A 16,247-nucleotide genomic window follows, 5' to 3' on the forward strand; every position below is an offset into this window, starting at 1 on the left:
GCAGCAGCCCGTGTTTGTCACAGCTATGTAATGATCTCTCAGCTCTGATAGAAAATATAGGTTATGTCTGTATGCCTACCCCTCCCTCTCTCCTCTGCCTTCCCAAGGGCCTGAAACTGCCACAGAGCAAAAGATGTTCTAATGAGCCAATATTTTATTTTCTTGAGGATTTTTCAACAATTTTTCTGGAGAGAGCTTAAATTCTCCAGGAGCTACTTCTTTCAACAACAACCCTTTGGGCAACACATTCAGATATTTATTTCAGCAGGAGATGCTCCATTTGGAGAAAATTGTAAGAGGGAAGAAAAAAAATCTCTAAAATCAAGCAAGCAGTGTAATGGCATGCAATAAACAACAATTTCAAAAGAAGAAATCTTTCTAGAGAAACTTGATCAACTCTCCTGAGAGCAGTACAGAGTTGGAAGATAAAAAGAAAAATTATACATTTGAGTTGCAGTAAAGTATTGGATATTGTGTCTCACTGCATCTTGACTGCTAACATGTTTTGAACTGTCATGTATGGAAAATACCACCACGCTGCAAACAAGGAGAAAGTGAAAAAGCAGGGAAGCGAGGGTAAGCAGCGATTCCCAGCTGGCAGGTGCCCAGCCCCCAGCGACAGCAGCAGCACCTACCAAGGCCACCCCCAAGCGCTGCCCCCAGCATTCACACAAAAGCCACGGTCTGCCCAAGAAATCAAACCCCAGTTGCACAAACATTCGGTGAAGAGAGAGCACATCAGGAGAACGGTAAAGATTAACACAATAAGTTAGTAACAACTAAATTTAATTGTTAGAATGAAATTCTCAACATGAAACTAATGAGCATTAATAGAAGATTAAATGAGAAATTCAACAGAAGTCACTCCAGAGACAAAAGGCTACTTCTCAGCAAAGGGAGCAGTTCAAGGGCTGATCATTAGCCAATACGGCACCTCCTGCACTAGTCAAGGTCACTGGGAGGAAGCCAAAAAGGGATAGAGGAATATCACATTTCTGAGCACATCCTTTTCCCAGAAAGGCCAGGAACTGCAGTCTGATGAGCACACGTGGAAAAGAACGAGACTGAGACGGCTGGCTGGCTGCAAAGGGCCATTAGCCGGTAAGTGCTGTACTGGAAGGACTGGGCGGGACAGAGAGGGCTCCCCGCTGCCAACCGTCCCCACCGGCACCCGCACCAGCTGGACAGACAGCAAACACTTTATTCTGTTTTCTTGCACCTATTCCTCCAAAATGCCAGGATGAAAGGGTGAATAACAAATGGGACATTAAGCACCCTAGTAAAAGAAATATATATTGTTTTTTCCATTTAAAAATCTCCCTTTTTAACCCAATCCAATATCTCCTTTTCAGTAGGAGGTGCTGAGCCTGACAGCCGGTTTGGTTGATCTCATCCCCATCACCTCCACTGTTCTGATTACTTTGATCACTTGTTTGGAAATAAAGAGTTAAAATTTATTTATAAACTTTCCTGGATTACTTGATCTATTGTAACAACAGATTTTACAGTTAATCAGGCACCAAACCAGCATAAAAACAGAATAATACTTGGACTGTAAAAAAACCCCAACTGCTGTGTGTCCGTGCAGTGCTGAGCAGACCAGGAGTGCCCAAACCCACTGCAGACGAGCATGGGGCCAAAGCCTCCCGGGCCTCCATGGAAAAGGAGTTTTCACAGCAAGAAGCTGCTCTGAGGGGACCTTCCTGACCTGGGTGAGTCCCTCTGAGCAGTGGGGGCCAGCAGGCACAGCCCAGGCTCCGCTCCGCTCCCTTCTGCCATCACACTGCAAAATGCTGCAAAAACCACCCGCTGGAACTGCAGCACGAAAGACCTGCCTTGCTTTAGGCCACAGGGCAAGTTAAATTCAACAGGGAAAAAAAATAATTATAAGTGTTCTCCAGCTCACTGTACATGAGGTTTTTTTCTCCTCAATTCTTTAAAGCACTTGGCTTTTTTTCCCTGCAAGATTGGGGGAAAAAAAATAAAAAGAAAACAAAACGCAAACCAAAGCATTTCCTTTTCACAGCCTACACAGAATTAAGGGCCTGGACGTGTCAGCCACAGCTCACCAGCCTGCACGTTACACCTGACAAGGAAAGCCAAGACACAAGGCTCCCACCACCCCTTCCATCCCCAAGCCTGGAGACAGTCATCAGGGCAGCAGGAGGGGAGATGGTGGGAAGTGCCACTGGGGCAAATTGCTGTGACGAGCCCCAGGGGCTGTGATGGGACAAGCACGGGGCGGGGGCCGTGTCCCTTCAAGATGCTCCTCATGGAACTGGGCTCGAGGAGAACCCCGACGCCGTGGGAAGGCACCCAGGGAGGGTGGGGGGTCTGTGCAGCGAACGGAGATCCATCAGTCATACACACTGTCCTGTCCTTCAGCTATTACACCCACCAAGAGCTAATTATTACACAGCATGAAACAAAGCAAAAAAAGTCTCAGGGGAAGGGTTGTGATAAAGAAAAAAGCTCCCTCCATCTTTTCTGGCTCAACATTTCACATTTGTTGATATTTGGGTTTAAGTTTGTAGCTTTGTCATGGTTTAAACCCAGCCAACAGCCAAACACCACACAGTCACTCGCTCACCCTCCCTCACCCTAGGGTGGAGGGGTAAGGGTAGGGAGACACGCAGGTTGAGCTAAAAACAATTTAACAATTGAAATAAAATTAAAATAATAATGATAATAATAATAATAATAACAATAGAAAACACATACAAGTAATGCACAATCCAATTGCTCACCGACCACTGACAGATGCCCAGCCCTAGTGATCCCAGAGGAGAGAGAATCCTGAAACCACCACCCCAAAAACCTGAGTGAGCTTCCCCATCAACCCTCCTCTGTCCACTGCGTGTGACGCTGTATGATCTGGAATATTCCACTGGCCAGTTTGGGTCCGTTGTTTTGCCTGTGCTCCCCCCAGCTTCTCGTGTACCTGCGCATGGGCAGGACATGGGGGGTTGAGAAGCCCTGGATTTCTTGGCAACAACTAAAAACATCAGTGTATTATCAACGTCCTTCTCACATGAAACCCCACACTAAATCCAAAACACAGCACCATTCTAGCTACTAAGAAAGGGGGAAAAAAAATTAGCTCCATCCCAGTGGAAACCAGGACAAGCTTACAAAAAAGTGATTGCACAAATCCTGTTGGTAAATCGAACAGGTGAGAGGGGCTTACACTCCTGCTGCCAAAAAGCAACATCAGAATATCGTGACTTGTGCCAAAAACACCTCCAGGGAACCAAACCTGGAACACTGGCATCCCCCAAACCCCTTCACACCAGCCAGGCTTGACAGGTGCCTACGGATGCAGCAGCTCCAGCCCCCGCACCCATGGGATGCTCCATCCCTCCTCCCCTCCCACTCTCACTGCCGGGGGTGCCCGGGGCCTTGGCACACTGAGGTGACCAACCTGCCCTCAGCTGCCTTTATTAACCACGAGGGTCGGAGGATGGAGAGACAATCTGAGCAGAATTTAACAGATAGGAGGGTCTGATGTGTTAAAGATGTATCTTGCGGTTCTCTCCTGGGGAATCGCAGCCGCGGTAAACACTGAAGTACAGGGGTTTGCCATGGCTGTGTCACAGAATAGCGCCGGAGGCAATCGCGCTAACTGATTTTTACAGCTTTAAAAATATTTATATTTTTTTATCACTGAAGAATATTAAATTTCTTAATGGCCTATGCTCAGAGAAATACCTTATTTCATCACTTGTACCTGCATTAGTTCTGATTTCCACCCTCAAGCAACCCTCCACACACATACACACACACACACTCTCTTCACATAGGAGAGGTTTTTGTCGCTGTGCTGAGGCAGCATAACCACATGATCCACAGGTTTACAGCTCTGTGGTTACTTAAAAATATACAAACAAACAGGACAGATAGTTGAAATAACTCAGCACTTAATTATTTAAAATGGAAGAGGGTCCTGTTGTGTTCTGTGACCCTGAGATGGGGTCTCACCCATCAGCAAACAAGGGGTGAACTCCAAGGCGAGGGCAGCAGACTGGGACGCTGGCACTGGCCCAGGTCGGACCCACAGCATCTTTCCCTGGCGCAGAAGCTACACAGAAAGTAGTAACTAGAATTTCCAGAAGAAGTTTAGAGAAATAATTTCTGAAAATTTGTGCCTCTGAGTAGTCCAGAAAAGCACCAGGAAGATACAGTAAAGACAGAAGTCAGTCAGAGAGTAAGCGTTTAAACCTCGCCTTCAACAGACAACCTGAACCAGAACTCCTGACCCACCACCACTGGGGCTGCGAAAGCAGCTCATTCAACAGCCTCCTGGCACAAGTTTTCTAAAAAGCCTTTGCCACACATTTAAAAATAACCAACCTGTTTTTAAAACCCAGCTCTTTGTGACACTGACAATTATGTTCAAATTAATGTATTGTTATCCAATTTCACTGATTTAAATATCTAAGACAGTTAAAACGTTAATACATCATTTCCATGAGAAATATTGATGCATTCAAACAAGCAAATATATGCAAAGCATTTTTACAAATACAATGCATGTCACTGAGATCCTTTCTAACAGCTTTTCACAGCATGGAAATGAGAAATAAGTGCTACTGCCAACACACAACAAACCTCAAAAGAAAGAGAGGAAATGAAAAAAGGGAAAAGGACAAGAAAATAACAAAAATAAGAACAAGCAAGCATTCATTTCGTGGCACGAGGCCCGGGGGAACCCTGCTCGGCACCATGAGGCAGGTGCTGAAGCCCTGGCTGGCATGGAAGATGCCCTGTGGAGGACAGCATGCCGCCATTCTGCCTGGCTCAGGAACCACCTGACAATGTATTTCATACCCAAAGAACGACAGCAACAGCTTCTGAGGAAGCAGCATTAGCTTAGAAGTCTAAGGCCGGTGGAGACCACCAGGTTTTCCACCCTGACCTCTTCTGTAACACAGACTAAATTTCACCCAGACTCCCTCTGTGAGTCCCACATTCTTTGGGTCAGTCTTTGGGAGACTAACGGTGTATCCCGGAGCCCGGGTGGCGGGGCCAATCCCCCCGCAGCAGTGACCAGAGTGGGGGTGACACAGCCCCCGACCACCGGGACCCCCCCACACCCTCCCCAGAGTGGAGCCTCCCTCCTCTTCGACTACACCCCCAGTCCCCACTACACGCTGCTCTTCCCCGCTCTGCGCAGCTCCATTTCTTTCAGAGAGATAAGGAAGCAGGTCGCTGCTTTCAGATCAGTACCCTAATTAGCAGGTATTTGAAATCAGAGGTACCGTTCTGGCCTCGTACATCACAAATGAATTATTAAAGCTGTTCCCACCCGTGGGTTCGGCCTGACCGCACCGGGAGTACAGGCTGGCTGACCGCCCTGCAGAGGCAACTGCAGGGGCATCGCCTGAGATGGAGCTACTAGCAAATCTTCCACCAGCTTTCCCAGGGTTCATTTTACTATTGAGAAAATATGTTCCTGAAGGAGGAGGAGGACGGGACTCCCATTTTGTTTAGCTGGTGATTCAAAGTTCGCATTCATTTCCACTTTTCGGTCATCCAGATTTTGACTAAAACTATGGGTCAAATCCAGCAGTGGTTCCCTGAGTTTCTACCTATATTATTTGTGGGATTAATCACTTCTAAGAGCCTTTATTCCCTTGAAGTAGCTATGACACATTTTTAAAAGACACTTGTACATAATGTACATAAGCTGGAGCTGTTGTCCAGGTTAAAATTCATTGGTCAAACAGCTTGAAGAACATCAATAACAATGACTTCCTAATGTGTCTATCTGTACATGCATTAAGCAGCTAACACAACCATATTTATCACTGACCGCAGTAATTAACTGTGCGTCTGACATTTGCTATAGTAAACACAGTAACTGGAATAGATCTAAAAGCAGACCCTGAAATACCCAGGCTATTGTGGGAAGCGCTGTTAATCCTATTTCCCCTGCTCAGGTGCTGCACACCTGTAATTTGGCCGCTCTTTTAGCTGCTGTGCAGGAAACTCTCCTCTTTGCAGCCATGCCAGAAAAAGGCTGGGGTAACAGGTCTAAGGCTCGTTACCTGAACGGCAGCTCCCCAGCTCTAACACCCTCCTCCAGATCCCCACCTGGGCACTGCATTAGCCGTGTTTTAAACACAAAGAGAGAAAAGGGCATCAGAGAGCAAGTAAACAAGCAAGCGAGGGAAAAAACCAAAACAAAAACCACCTTTCTGAGAGATTCCTTTTTCCTGAAGCCTGACAGCACAGTGAAACACACGGAGCACCTATGACCCCTTCAGTTCTGTTTTCAGGGCATCGGTACCTGACAAGTTGTTTAAGATTATACACAACAGATAACAAACCCCACAGCTGGAGGTTTCCACCTTTCTTTTTTTTTGGGGGGGGGGGGGGGTGTTTGACTGCTGGGAAAGTCTGATTGCTTTATTTTATTTTCATATCCATCTCAGAGGCAGACTAATTAATGATTAGTTATGATACAGCACAAATGTAGGCTCTGCGCGGGGTTGCCGGTATGCCAGACACCCCACAAACCCCTGGCTCGGCTGCCGAGGCAGCTCTCCCTGCTGTTCTTCTCCAAGCGCAGATCCCTTCCAGAAAACTCTTCTATTAGAATCAATGTTTCTTCCCAATTAGCTCCTACACGTTTAAGAAAATACTAATATAATATGCTGGTCTGGGATCCGCTAACTCATCACCAGTACTGCTTAACGCTTTATGACCTTAAGTGATAAAGAAGAGCTTAAGTGGTAAAGCCAGTGTTAAAACTGCAGATGTACATGAACCAAAAGGCTGATTCTCATGTGTTTCTGTGCTAAAAAAAGTCACGAGTGAATTTATGCATTTTTCTGTCTAGAACAGAGGGTACAAAGTCTTCCCAAGTTAATTTTCTTCGTCTGATACCTCTACTTTATGACACCCAACCTCTCGCTCTCTCCTCTGATTTGCCTTTTGCATTTCCTCTCCTGTTCCGTTCCTAATTCTTTCTTAATTCCCCCTATAAATAAAGACTGAAGAACCGGCAGAAAACAGCCACAGTGGCAGAAAATCAGGTTCTCATCTGGCTCTGTAAGAGCCAGATGAGAACTGTTCCCCGTTCTAATATGTTAAACTGGAAGGAAAAAACCTGCTTTAAAAATCTATATTAAAGCTTTTATCCAATTAATATTTCATTACAGATGCATGGGAGGGACGCATCACTCCCTGATCATTTCATTCTAAAAAGCTAAAACCAGTTTGTTGAATTTTAAATTCTTACTTTTTAATAAGAAATGTTTGTAAGTTACTAATTAAAAAAATAATTTAAGGAAATGTCTTTTTCCTCGATTGGATTGTTCTTTGTATTATTTTTTGCAGCGTGATGAACAAATATTACAAACATACCAGCTTCCTGGCAGTTGCTCTAACTGGAGCAGAGCTTTTTAAATGGCAATCTACCCTAGATCATCAGGCAGTTAACAAATTGAAAACAGCCTTTGTTCTTTTATTAAAAATCTGACAAATACATTTTTGACAATGAAGCTGGCAGGGGGGAAGCAGATTTCCATCTGCACCGGAGCACCGTCCGCTCTCGCCCGGCGGCTGCGGGTACCAACGCCCGGAGCCGGGGATGCCCGTCAGCTGCCTCAGCCACGGCGACCAGGCATTCACACCCCATGGGAACAGGCACATTATTGCCCTGCTGCCTTCGATTTATTAGTAACTTGTTCTTCCCAAACACAATAAATTGCAGCTCCAGGTTTACAGCGCATTCTCCACAACCTGGAGATGCCGTGCCTGACCCACGGGGCCCTGCGCAACGGGCGCGTCCAGCCCAGTGCTCCTCACAGCTGAACTTAACACCAACAGCCCGTTTTTTTCTCAGCAAAAAGCAAACTCCCTCCTGAGCGAATGCCCCGCCAGCCCTGCTCACACCAACTGTTGGGCCTGTCTGACCCAACGACATCGCTGGGCACTGCGCTGGGGAGCTGGAAGAAATGAAGGAGCCGTTTAATGAGGGAGATGGCAAACAGGGAGAGGGTATATCAGCACGCAGCTGCTGAGCTATTCCTGCAATTAGATCTATCACTTACATTTGTAACATCAATGGATTTTCCCAGGAACAGTTCTCTACACACCGTGCCAGGAAGGCTCTACAGCCCCTCGGAGCTGGCTAGACAAACACGTTGGGACAGCATGCTCACAGCAAATTGATTCATACGGTCAATATTTAGTGTTGAAGGGTCAATCACCAGCGCACGGCCTGTCTGTATTAAGAATAAGCCCAATGCTAAACTCATCATTCAGTCCAGTTTCTCCAGGAGCAACAAGTCCCCTGTATCTCTGCAGATCAGACACTTCCCATTCAATAGTTAATTACGGGAGTGAGTACCCAATTTACTCCAGCCAGCTCGGAAGAAAAACGCTAAACTGATGCAGTTTAAGTGAGATTAACATGGGGCTGCCCACAGCTACTGATGCAGACACACAGAAGCAAGATTTTCTCCAGTAACAGGCTCTAGGAGATGAAATCAGTGACTGCCCTCTGCTCTGCCACTCATCTTGTCCTTGGGCAACTCATCTAAACATCCTTTGCCACTGGTGCCTCCCAGAAACCGGGGCTGTACACCCAACTCACCTCGCCAGCAGGAAGGGGAATTAGGAAAAGCTTGTACAACACATTGAAGATGCGATGCTAAAGGAGAACCCAAGCCTGCCCGGGCTCTTGTGATCATTCCTCGCGGTTCAAGCGATACTGCTGGTCCCCGCACTGGTGCAGAGCACCGGCCCCAGTGCTCTGCCACTGCTGCTGATGCAACGGCAGCACCTGGAGAGCCACAAGCACCCGCTTTGTTGCAAGCAGTAAAATAAATCTTCCCGGTCTTGATCACAGCCAAAGACCTCCAACTGCTCAGCACCGCAAGAGCCAGCCTAAGGAAAACAAATCTCTTCACATAAAATAACCGTGCATCGCCAGGCGTACCAGCCTACTGCCTGCAGACACGTATTGATTGTAAAATTCAATTATAAAGGCGAAGCATGAGTTTATAAAAAAATTGTATTTATGGTACGTTAACAAGATCAGCCCGGGCAATCCCCGAGTCCGCGTGCTTCAGCCTGCCTCTAGCTCCTGGGAAGGTGTGGGAACCAGACCACACAAGGAAATCCCCCATACGCTGGGAATATTCCTTGCACGGATAATTCTCAGTCACTATCCTGACTAAGCTAAAGCTCGCCAGTGTGCCATAAGATAAGTTTTGCAATCTTAGTCCCCTCAAGACATCCTATATTCCTCAGCACCCCACTGAAATTCTTCCACAAACATCATTTTACAACTGGAAAATACTTCTCTCACCTAAAAACAAGTAATGTCACTGCTGGATCTAGGATTTGCTCTGTTACCTGTTAGGGAAAACATCCAAGGGCTTGGGGTGGATTGGTTTGGGTTTTTTTCTTGGTAAGAGAACAGAGGAATGGAATTTAAAAATATGATTTCTGAATGGGGCCATCTGGGTTTGGGGGTTTTGTTTTGACAGGGGTCCAAGGTGATTTTGCCGTTGGCGGGGAGGTGGCACAGCCCCTGCCCCACGCCCAAGCCGCAGGTGGCCCGGCCAGCCGGGCGCTGCCCAGCGTGTGTGCTCCTCTGAAGATGGGAAGAACTTCAGCACTGCTGGGGGGAACTGAGTCACCCCCTTCCCTCTTTCTTCTCCTGCCACCCAAGACTTCAACCACGTTATGCTCAACCCCTCTGAGCCAGCCCCTCCAAAGCCCCGGCAGGCAGCAGCTGTGTTCCAGACCGTCCCAGGTCTGCCTTTGCTCTTCTCACCCAATGCCCTTTTAAGATCTTCCACCAACAGAAATCCAGATTTGCTCACCCGTGTAATCCCCCCTCGGTGAAGGCTTAGCCCTGGAGTAATTCGTGCTTAGCCCATGTCATCTTGTTTCGCAATGTCAGCTCAGTCCGTGCTTTTCTGAATGCAGACAGTCAGTCGGGCTGCTGGAAGTTTGGTTTCTACTGTTCACTTCCTAAAATCAAAGGGAAGGATCATGTTAACTTGGCTGCGATCAGGCCTGCACGTAACATTACGGAAAAGTCACTTCCCAGCAGCTTTTCTAGGAGCCACCACGCAGACGTGCGGTTCGAAAGCCCGACGTGGAGGTGGCAGTGCCAACCCTGCAGGCTGGGGCCACTCAGACAGGGCGAGCTGGTCGCAACAGGCCCTCAGCAGCTTGCCTCACAGGGGCAGGAACCCACAGAGCAGTTCTTATCTTCGCAAAACACTCCAGGATGATGCTGTCCAGCTCATTAAACACTCCATACAATCCCACAAGACTTTTGCTCACCTTTGTATTAGCATCCACCTTTTTTTCCCCCCTCTCATAATTTTACTTTTTTTCTTGGTCTTGATTAATTTTCCAGTTCTTTAACTTCATTATGCTATTTGGAGCTGTTATTCTGGGGCATTTTGGGTTAATTTGATTATCATCTAATCTCAGTTTGCCTCGTCAGACCACACAGCCTGTACATTGTCTCCAGTGCCCTTCATTAGTAATTCCAGTACTATATGGTCACACAGGCTCATTTATAAGTTTGTTGGCAAATTTTACTGATTTCTTTGTGCATCAATTTATCAAACGTTTGTGATTTACAGAATCCTCCTCTTTTTAGGTATAATTACACTTGGACTGGATCTTCCCTAGAGTAAAAGCAAATGGAGGTGTCTCAGTTAATGCTATTGCTATTTTTAATTAACTGCCTGACAAAGTTCAGTTTGTTAACAGCAGTGTACATCAATATACATAGGTATCACTTAACCAACTGTACTAGCAGCAAACCTGTATGCATCAGAAGTAGTTAAAAAATTGTTGTTGTTTTCACTTCACTCAATTTCTAATGTTTTCAGCTTTTCAAAAATATCCTTGAAAATTGGCTACTAAAGCTGAAAGCACTGTTTCACTGAGCCGATGGTCGTTCTGCAGCTCACCGATGTCCCAAGCATTAATCTCCACAGCCAAGCACAAGAACACGCTCTGATCTTAGCCATGACACTTTAAACCTAAGATTAAATGCAGTGATGATCACTTAAACCAATATCATTGCAGCATGCAGATAATAAAGTATCTCTGCTTTCATCAACCTCCGTTGTGGGACACTGTGTTAGCAAGACTCAAAATGAGACAACATCATTCATCCAGGACACAAAACGCTGCGGGATTCATCCAGTTACTGTATTATAATCAGGTTTTAGGCAAGAAAGATGCATCAACAGAACAGACATGAAAATCAATGGATTAACTCTTTTTCTGACTATAGTTGCCTAATTCTCTGTTGTTGAAAAATCCTTCGAGTCAAAGAGAAGTGAAGGGAGGGAGGTAACCTAGGGGCTAACACAAGAGGTGCCTTTCTGACAAGATGTGGAAACTGTTCATCCGAAGCGGCTCGCGGGTGCCCAACAACCCTCACGGAGAGCTGGCGCGGGCCATGGCAGGGGCGCTGGCAGCAGAGCAGTGCCGGCACCTGGCTGAAGCCTCCAAGCACGCCACGGAGCACTGGGTGCTGCCAAACCCCCCGGGTGCTCCAAGCCGAGAGCCTGACTAAAGCCAGGGCCCAAGCGTTCCTCACCTTGGGCACCGCGTGCTCTCTCCAGATCCCTTCCTTACACAAAGTGACCGAGAGAACCACCCACCCACTCCAAGAGCCGCCCCGGGACGCAGACTGTGCCACGGTGGGCAGGGCCTGGCTTCTTGCCTTCCACTGCTTGCATTGGCCTCACAAACAAAGGATCTCCCTCGCAAACCTCAGGCATCTTCATTGCAAATGCCACACAAAGGCCTTGCAAACTCTCCTCTAGTATGAAAGAAAACGTACCAAGCTGCAAAGACAGACGTGGCCTCGCCGAGAAGTGGCAAAAATTTAATGCTGGAGGTCTGAAAAATTATCCATAAGGGTTCAGTGATGCGTATCCCGTTCTGCTCCCTACATTAAATATCGAAGGATGCCTGCTGCCATAATTATTCATAAAGTATTATCTAGTTTAATTGAATTCGTACTCAGATATATTTAACAAGAGCATTGTTTGTGAAGCATTTTAAGTCTTGGTGGCTTAGTAACCCAGGAGACCAGCGTCTGGCTACAAAACCTTTGTTCCTAACTGCTCATAGCCAGCGTCCTCCCCTGCCCAGTCTCACAGAGAAAGGCCGCAGAGGAGGAAGGAGAGTGCAAAACTCTGCAAAACCCTCTACGTGCAAGGGCAGCCCATGGCCTGTGCCCCGTGCCAGTGCACAGGCTGCCCGCGTGCAAGGGACACTGCGCATCCATGCTGTTGGCCGCCCACCCTGAGCAAACGGAACCAGTAAAACTGCCACTGTACCATGCCGGGGCCAGGGCAGCGCATCGTCGGCCCCAGCGGGACCTCCCCAGCCCAAAAGGAGAATCCCTCACTGCTCTCTGTCGGCTGACTTACAGCCTGGTTCATTAACGTGCTCGTCTGTGCTATAAACTGCCACGCGTTCCCTTCACGAACCCAAGAGCTAACGGAAACGCGAACCAAACACAACTTCCTCCCAGGAGGTTTAAACACTTGTACCTCTGCCAGAGTGTGTGGGATGCAGGGACCTGCGTCCCCTCTGCTCAGTCCTGCCACGCCGCGAGGCAGCGTCTGGGCCTGCTGGGAGCCCAGCGGCTTCCCGGTATGGCTGTAGCCACCAAACCCAAGGTGGCTATTACTGAAGACATCGCCAGAGAGACAGCAACCGCCGCTGGGACAGCCAGCTCTGACACGGGTCACCTACACAGGCTGGCCGCAGAGTCCCACTGCCTCCAGGAGTCCTCCTCCCTCCCATTTTGGGGGTAAAACCGAGCAAAACCACTGTGCCTCCTGTGCAAGCAGAGGTACATGCTGTGCCCCATCACAGCTGCCACACATGAGCAACTGCAAGTCTCCAAGTGATTTAATTCTAAAATTGAATATTTAGGAATTCTGTTTCTATTCAGCTACAGCAAAGTTAAATATATGCAGCATTTTAAAAAAATTCACTGTCTTACCTCAGCCCCCTCTCAGACTGCAAACTGTCCATGGCCAAATGCTATTAAGCAGATTTCTGGGCATGAGACAAGAGAGAAAAGAAATCGTGGCAGGAAGACACAGCCTTTGTGACAAAACCATTTCAATCGTGGTGTATTACCCATGAAAACAGTTACTAGAGGTAGATGCAACATTTTAAAGCATCTTGAAATAATGCTTTAACTTATCAATATATTGAATTTAAGAAGAGATTGCTCTACAAGGGGAACTGCTGCCGGGAACTCCTAAGCCCACCCAGCCAACCCCCACCAGACAGACACCCAACCAGTCCAGGCTGGGCTCCCGCCCCACCAAACGCCGGGGAACGCTCGCGGGCAGCATTCAAGGGTTACACAGAGGATTTACGAGATCCTCTCAAGCCCTCGCAGCTGTGGAGAGTCCGGAAAGACAAAGCATAAAGCTCTGTCACCTGCGTCCTTGGGCTTCGTGGTAACACAGAGGAGCCAACTTTGAGGGAGCTTGCATTTGAAAAGAAGGATGATAATTCAGTTTTCACCAAAAAAAAAAAAAAGCTTTAAAGAATTAAAATACTGAATTGTTGCATATAGCAACATCAAGTGTATCTGCATTACTCTGGACATACTCCAGAAATCTAACGGCAACCGTTGAGATTTCTTTTTCCCTAAACTCTAAATCAGCTGCACCATCTAATGCACTGTAGGATTAGAGGAAATACAGAGTTCCAGATTTACAGACTCCCTGAAATTACTCCTGCCAAATATTAAAATATAGGTTTCTCACCAAAAAGGAAAAAAAAAAAAAAAAGTCTTTTTTCCAGTGAAAGCTACATTCAATAAATGCTGTTGGGGACATGGGGTTGTTTTTATATTCATTTTCCAGGTTTAATTTAAAACTTACTTATTTTTCATGGAATTAAAAGAGAGACCAAGCCCAGGCGGCAGGGCACCGGCACCGGGAGTCCGACCCACCTGGCGCAATTCCCTCTCCCCCAAAGGCGCCGACCTGGACCTTGGCTGGGACGCCGCCCAATGGCGTGAGCCAGAAGCATTTCTTCCACATTATGAGCTGGAAGATAAAAACAGATGATTTGAGGTGGAGATGTCAGAGAGAGACAATGTTATCAATGTAATGACTCTCAGTACTTTTATTATTGCTTTCATTTCATATCTACATTGGGAAGGCTTATGCTTTGAAATGCAACTTCTCAAGACAGCATTTCAGGATATTATGGTAATCTTCATTTTACCTTCCCCGTAAGAGAAAAAGTCTTCACAACTGGCTGAATATCATTACTCAAAAATTCTGCTAATTATAGTTCGAAGACAACTTCCAACACGAACTGGGGCGATCCAGGCACAATCACCTGGAAGCTGCTGCCTGGAACTGCCAGCTAGAACTGATTTATGCATGCAGAATATACGATTATTCTGTGCTGATGAGCCACCCTCATTCAGTACACACAATGAAAAAAGGAAACATGAGAAGTGTCGAGAAGGAAAAAAGGAATATGAATGGTAGATGTCCTAGGGAATTTATTTTTTTTTAAACCAATCATGCCATCTGTCTTCCCTGTCATGCCTTTTGGTCTTGTAGTTATTAATCCATCACTCGTTTTTCTGAACTAGCAGATAGCAATTATGCATTCATTCTTATCGAGTATAAAAATGAATCCTTAACCTTTAACTCATGATGGAGCATTTCCATACAAAACACTTTTCCTTTATTAGTATTCTACCCATTGACTTGGAGTGTGTGAATACTTGAAAATGGGTTCAGAGACATTTCCCTGTGTTTTACACATTTTTCACTTTAAAGAAAGATGAAAAACCATGACCCAGAGAAGCTGGTCCATTATGATAAATCTCCATAATATTGTAGTCATTAAAAAAAAAAATCCTACTTGTTCCTATTTTCATTCATGTGTAGAAGCTGTTTCCAAGAGACCCCAAAAGTTTAAATAGTTTTTATTAGAAAATGCAGTTAGTAAAAGTCTGGTATAATAAGGAACAATAGTGCCACCAAGTGGCTACGTGTTGCAGACAGAAGAATCAATTTCATTTATACTTTTGATGGAAAGCCATAGAAAACCAAATATAGCAATTTCAAGGAAGGCCGTTACTTTTCCCCCAGTTTCTAGAAGGCTATATGGTGCTTATATTTTTAAGCATCGTAAGGTTGAAAAAATTGTAAAAATTAAAAAGTGTTTGAGAAGTCTTTCCTATTTCAAACACGTTCTCTTTCCACAAAGAGGAAGGCACTGCATGCCAAGAACTTACAAACTCCAGAAAACATGTGCTCTAGTTCTACTTTCCCACTTTCGGGTGGGGATGATCTTGAGCTTTCACAAGTTTGGAAGATAACAGAATTTCAAGACACTGTTAAGCTCAGCCATGATGTGGAAGTAGCTCAAAATAATTCAAGAGTGTAGTGAAACCTCAACCACTGCTTGTTTCTCTCTGGATCTTTTAACAACAAATGCACTGAAAATAATTAATTCTATGAAGCAAATGGATTCAGTAGTGCCACGTGATATTTTACTTTGGAAAGGGCACAATGTCTCACTTCAAGGCTGATGTCCTTACTAGCATTTAGCTGGAAGTGTAGAGAAAGCAAAAAGAAAATTTTAACTGCGAGTTCTTTGGATCCTGCTTTGCAAAGACCTTCTGTGCTCTACTGCCAGCAGCACAGACAGTCCTTCTGAGAAAAGGAAGGTCACCAAGAAAATTCCCATCTGAGGTTTGGTTGTTTATAAGAACGCACGACCAACAGAAAAATACAAGCAGAAACTCCAAACATTTTCTCAGGCCAACACAGAAAATGAAATCCATGGTCCTTCCAGTTGAGGCAGCCCATCACAGGTTCCCTTTTTATCCCACCATGTAATATTCAACAGCTGCCTTCTGCACCATTCTTCAGCCACCTAATCCCTGGAGATCCAGTTTCCTTCTCCATCAATGCAACAGGGGAACTGCCAGGGTGGGTTTTGCTTTGCACAGAACGTTCCTGTTTGGCACAGCCAGGTACAAGGGGACGGGAGATGAACACACTCGCGCAGGCACTCGCGCAGGCACAGGTGTCTCTGTGGACAAGCATGTGCTCCGAGGGGCGTTTTAGTCTGTGCCCCTCCGCAGATTTCTCATTTAATACTCTTGTTCTCTGCTCCGACTACTTTATGATTTTGTTGATCCTTGGTTCTCTGCTTTCATGAAAACTATAGACAGGTTCTTACTCTGGATT

At 46.1% G+C, this 16,247-nt stretch overlaps 1 long non-coding RNA gene across 1 annotated transcript in view; it reads right to left on the reverse strand.

The window, feature by feature from the left end:
• Nucleotides 1–16,247, reverse strand: part of LOC141925688 (uncharacterized) — a 36,389-nt gene that overhangs the window by 13,133 nt on the left and 7,009 nt on the right. The window contains exons 2-4 of the long non-coding RNA XR_012623910.1: nucleotides 13,908–14,075; nucleotides 13,010–13,065; nucleotides 9,840–9,990 (exon numbers count right to left, since the gene is read on the reverse strand). This is a non-coding gene — a long non-coding RNA (uncharacterized LOC141925688). The remainder of the gene's footprint in view (nucleotides 1–9,839; nucleotides 9,991–13,009; nucleotides 13,066–13,907; nucleotides 14,076–16,247) is intronic.

This window comes from Strix aluco, chromosome 7 (assembly GCF_031877795.1).
Source record: "Strix aluco isolate bStrAlu1 chromosome 7, bStrAlu1.hap1, whole genome shotgun sequence".
NCBI lineage: Eukaryota > Metazoa > Chordata > Aves > Strigiformes > Strigidae > Strix > Strix aluco.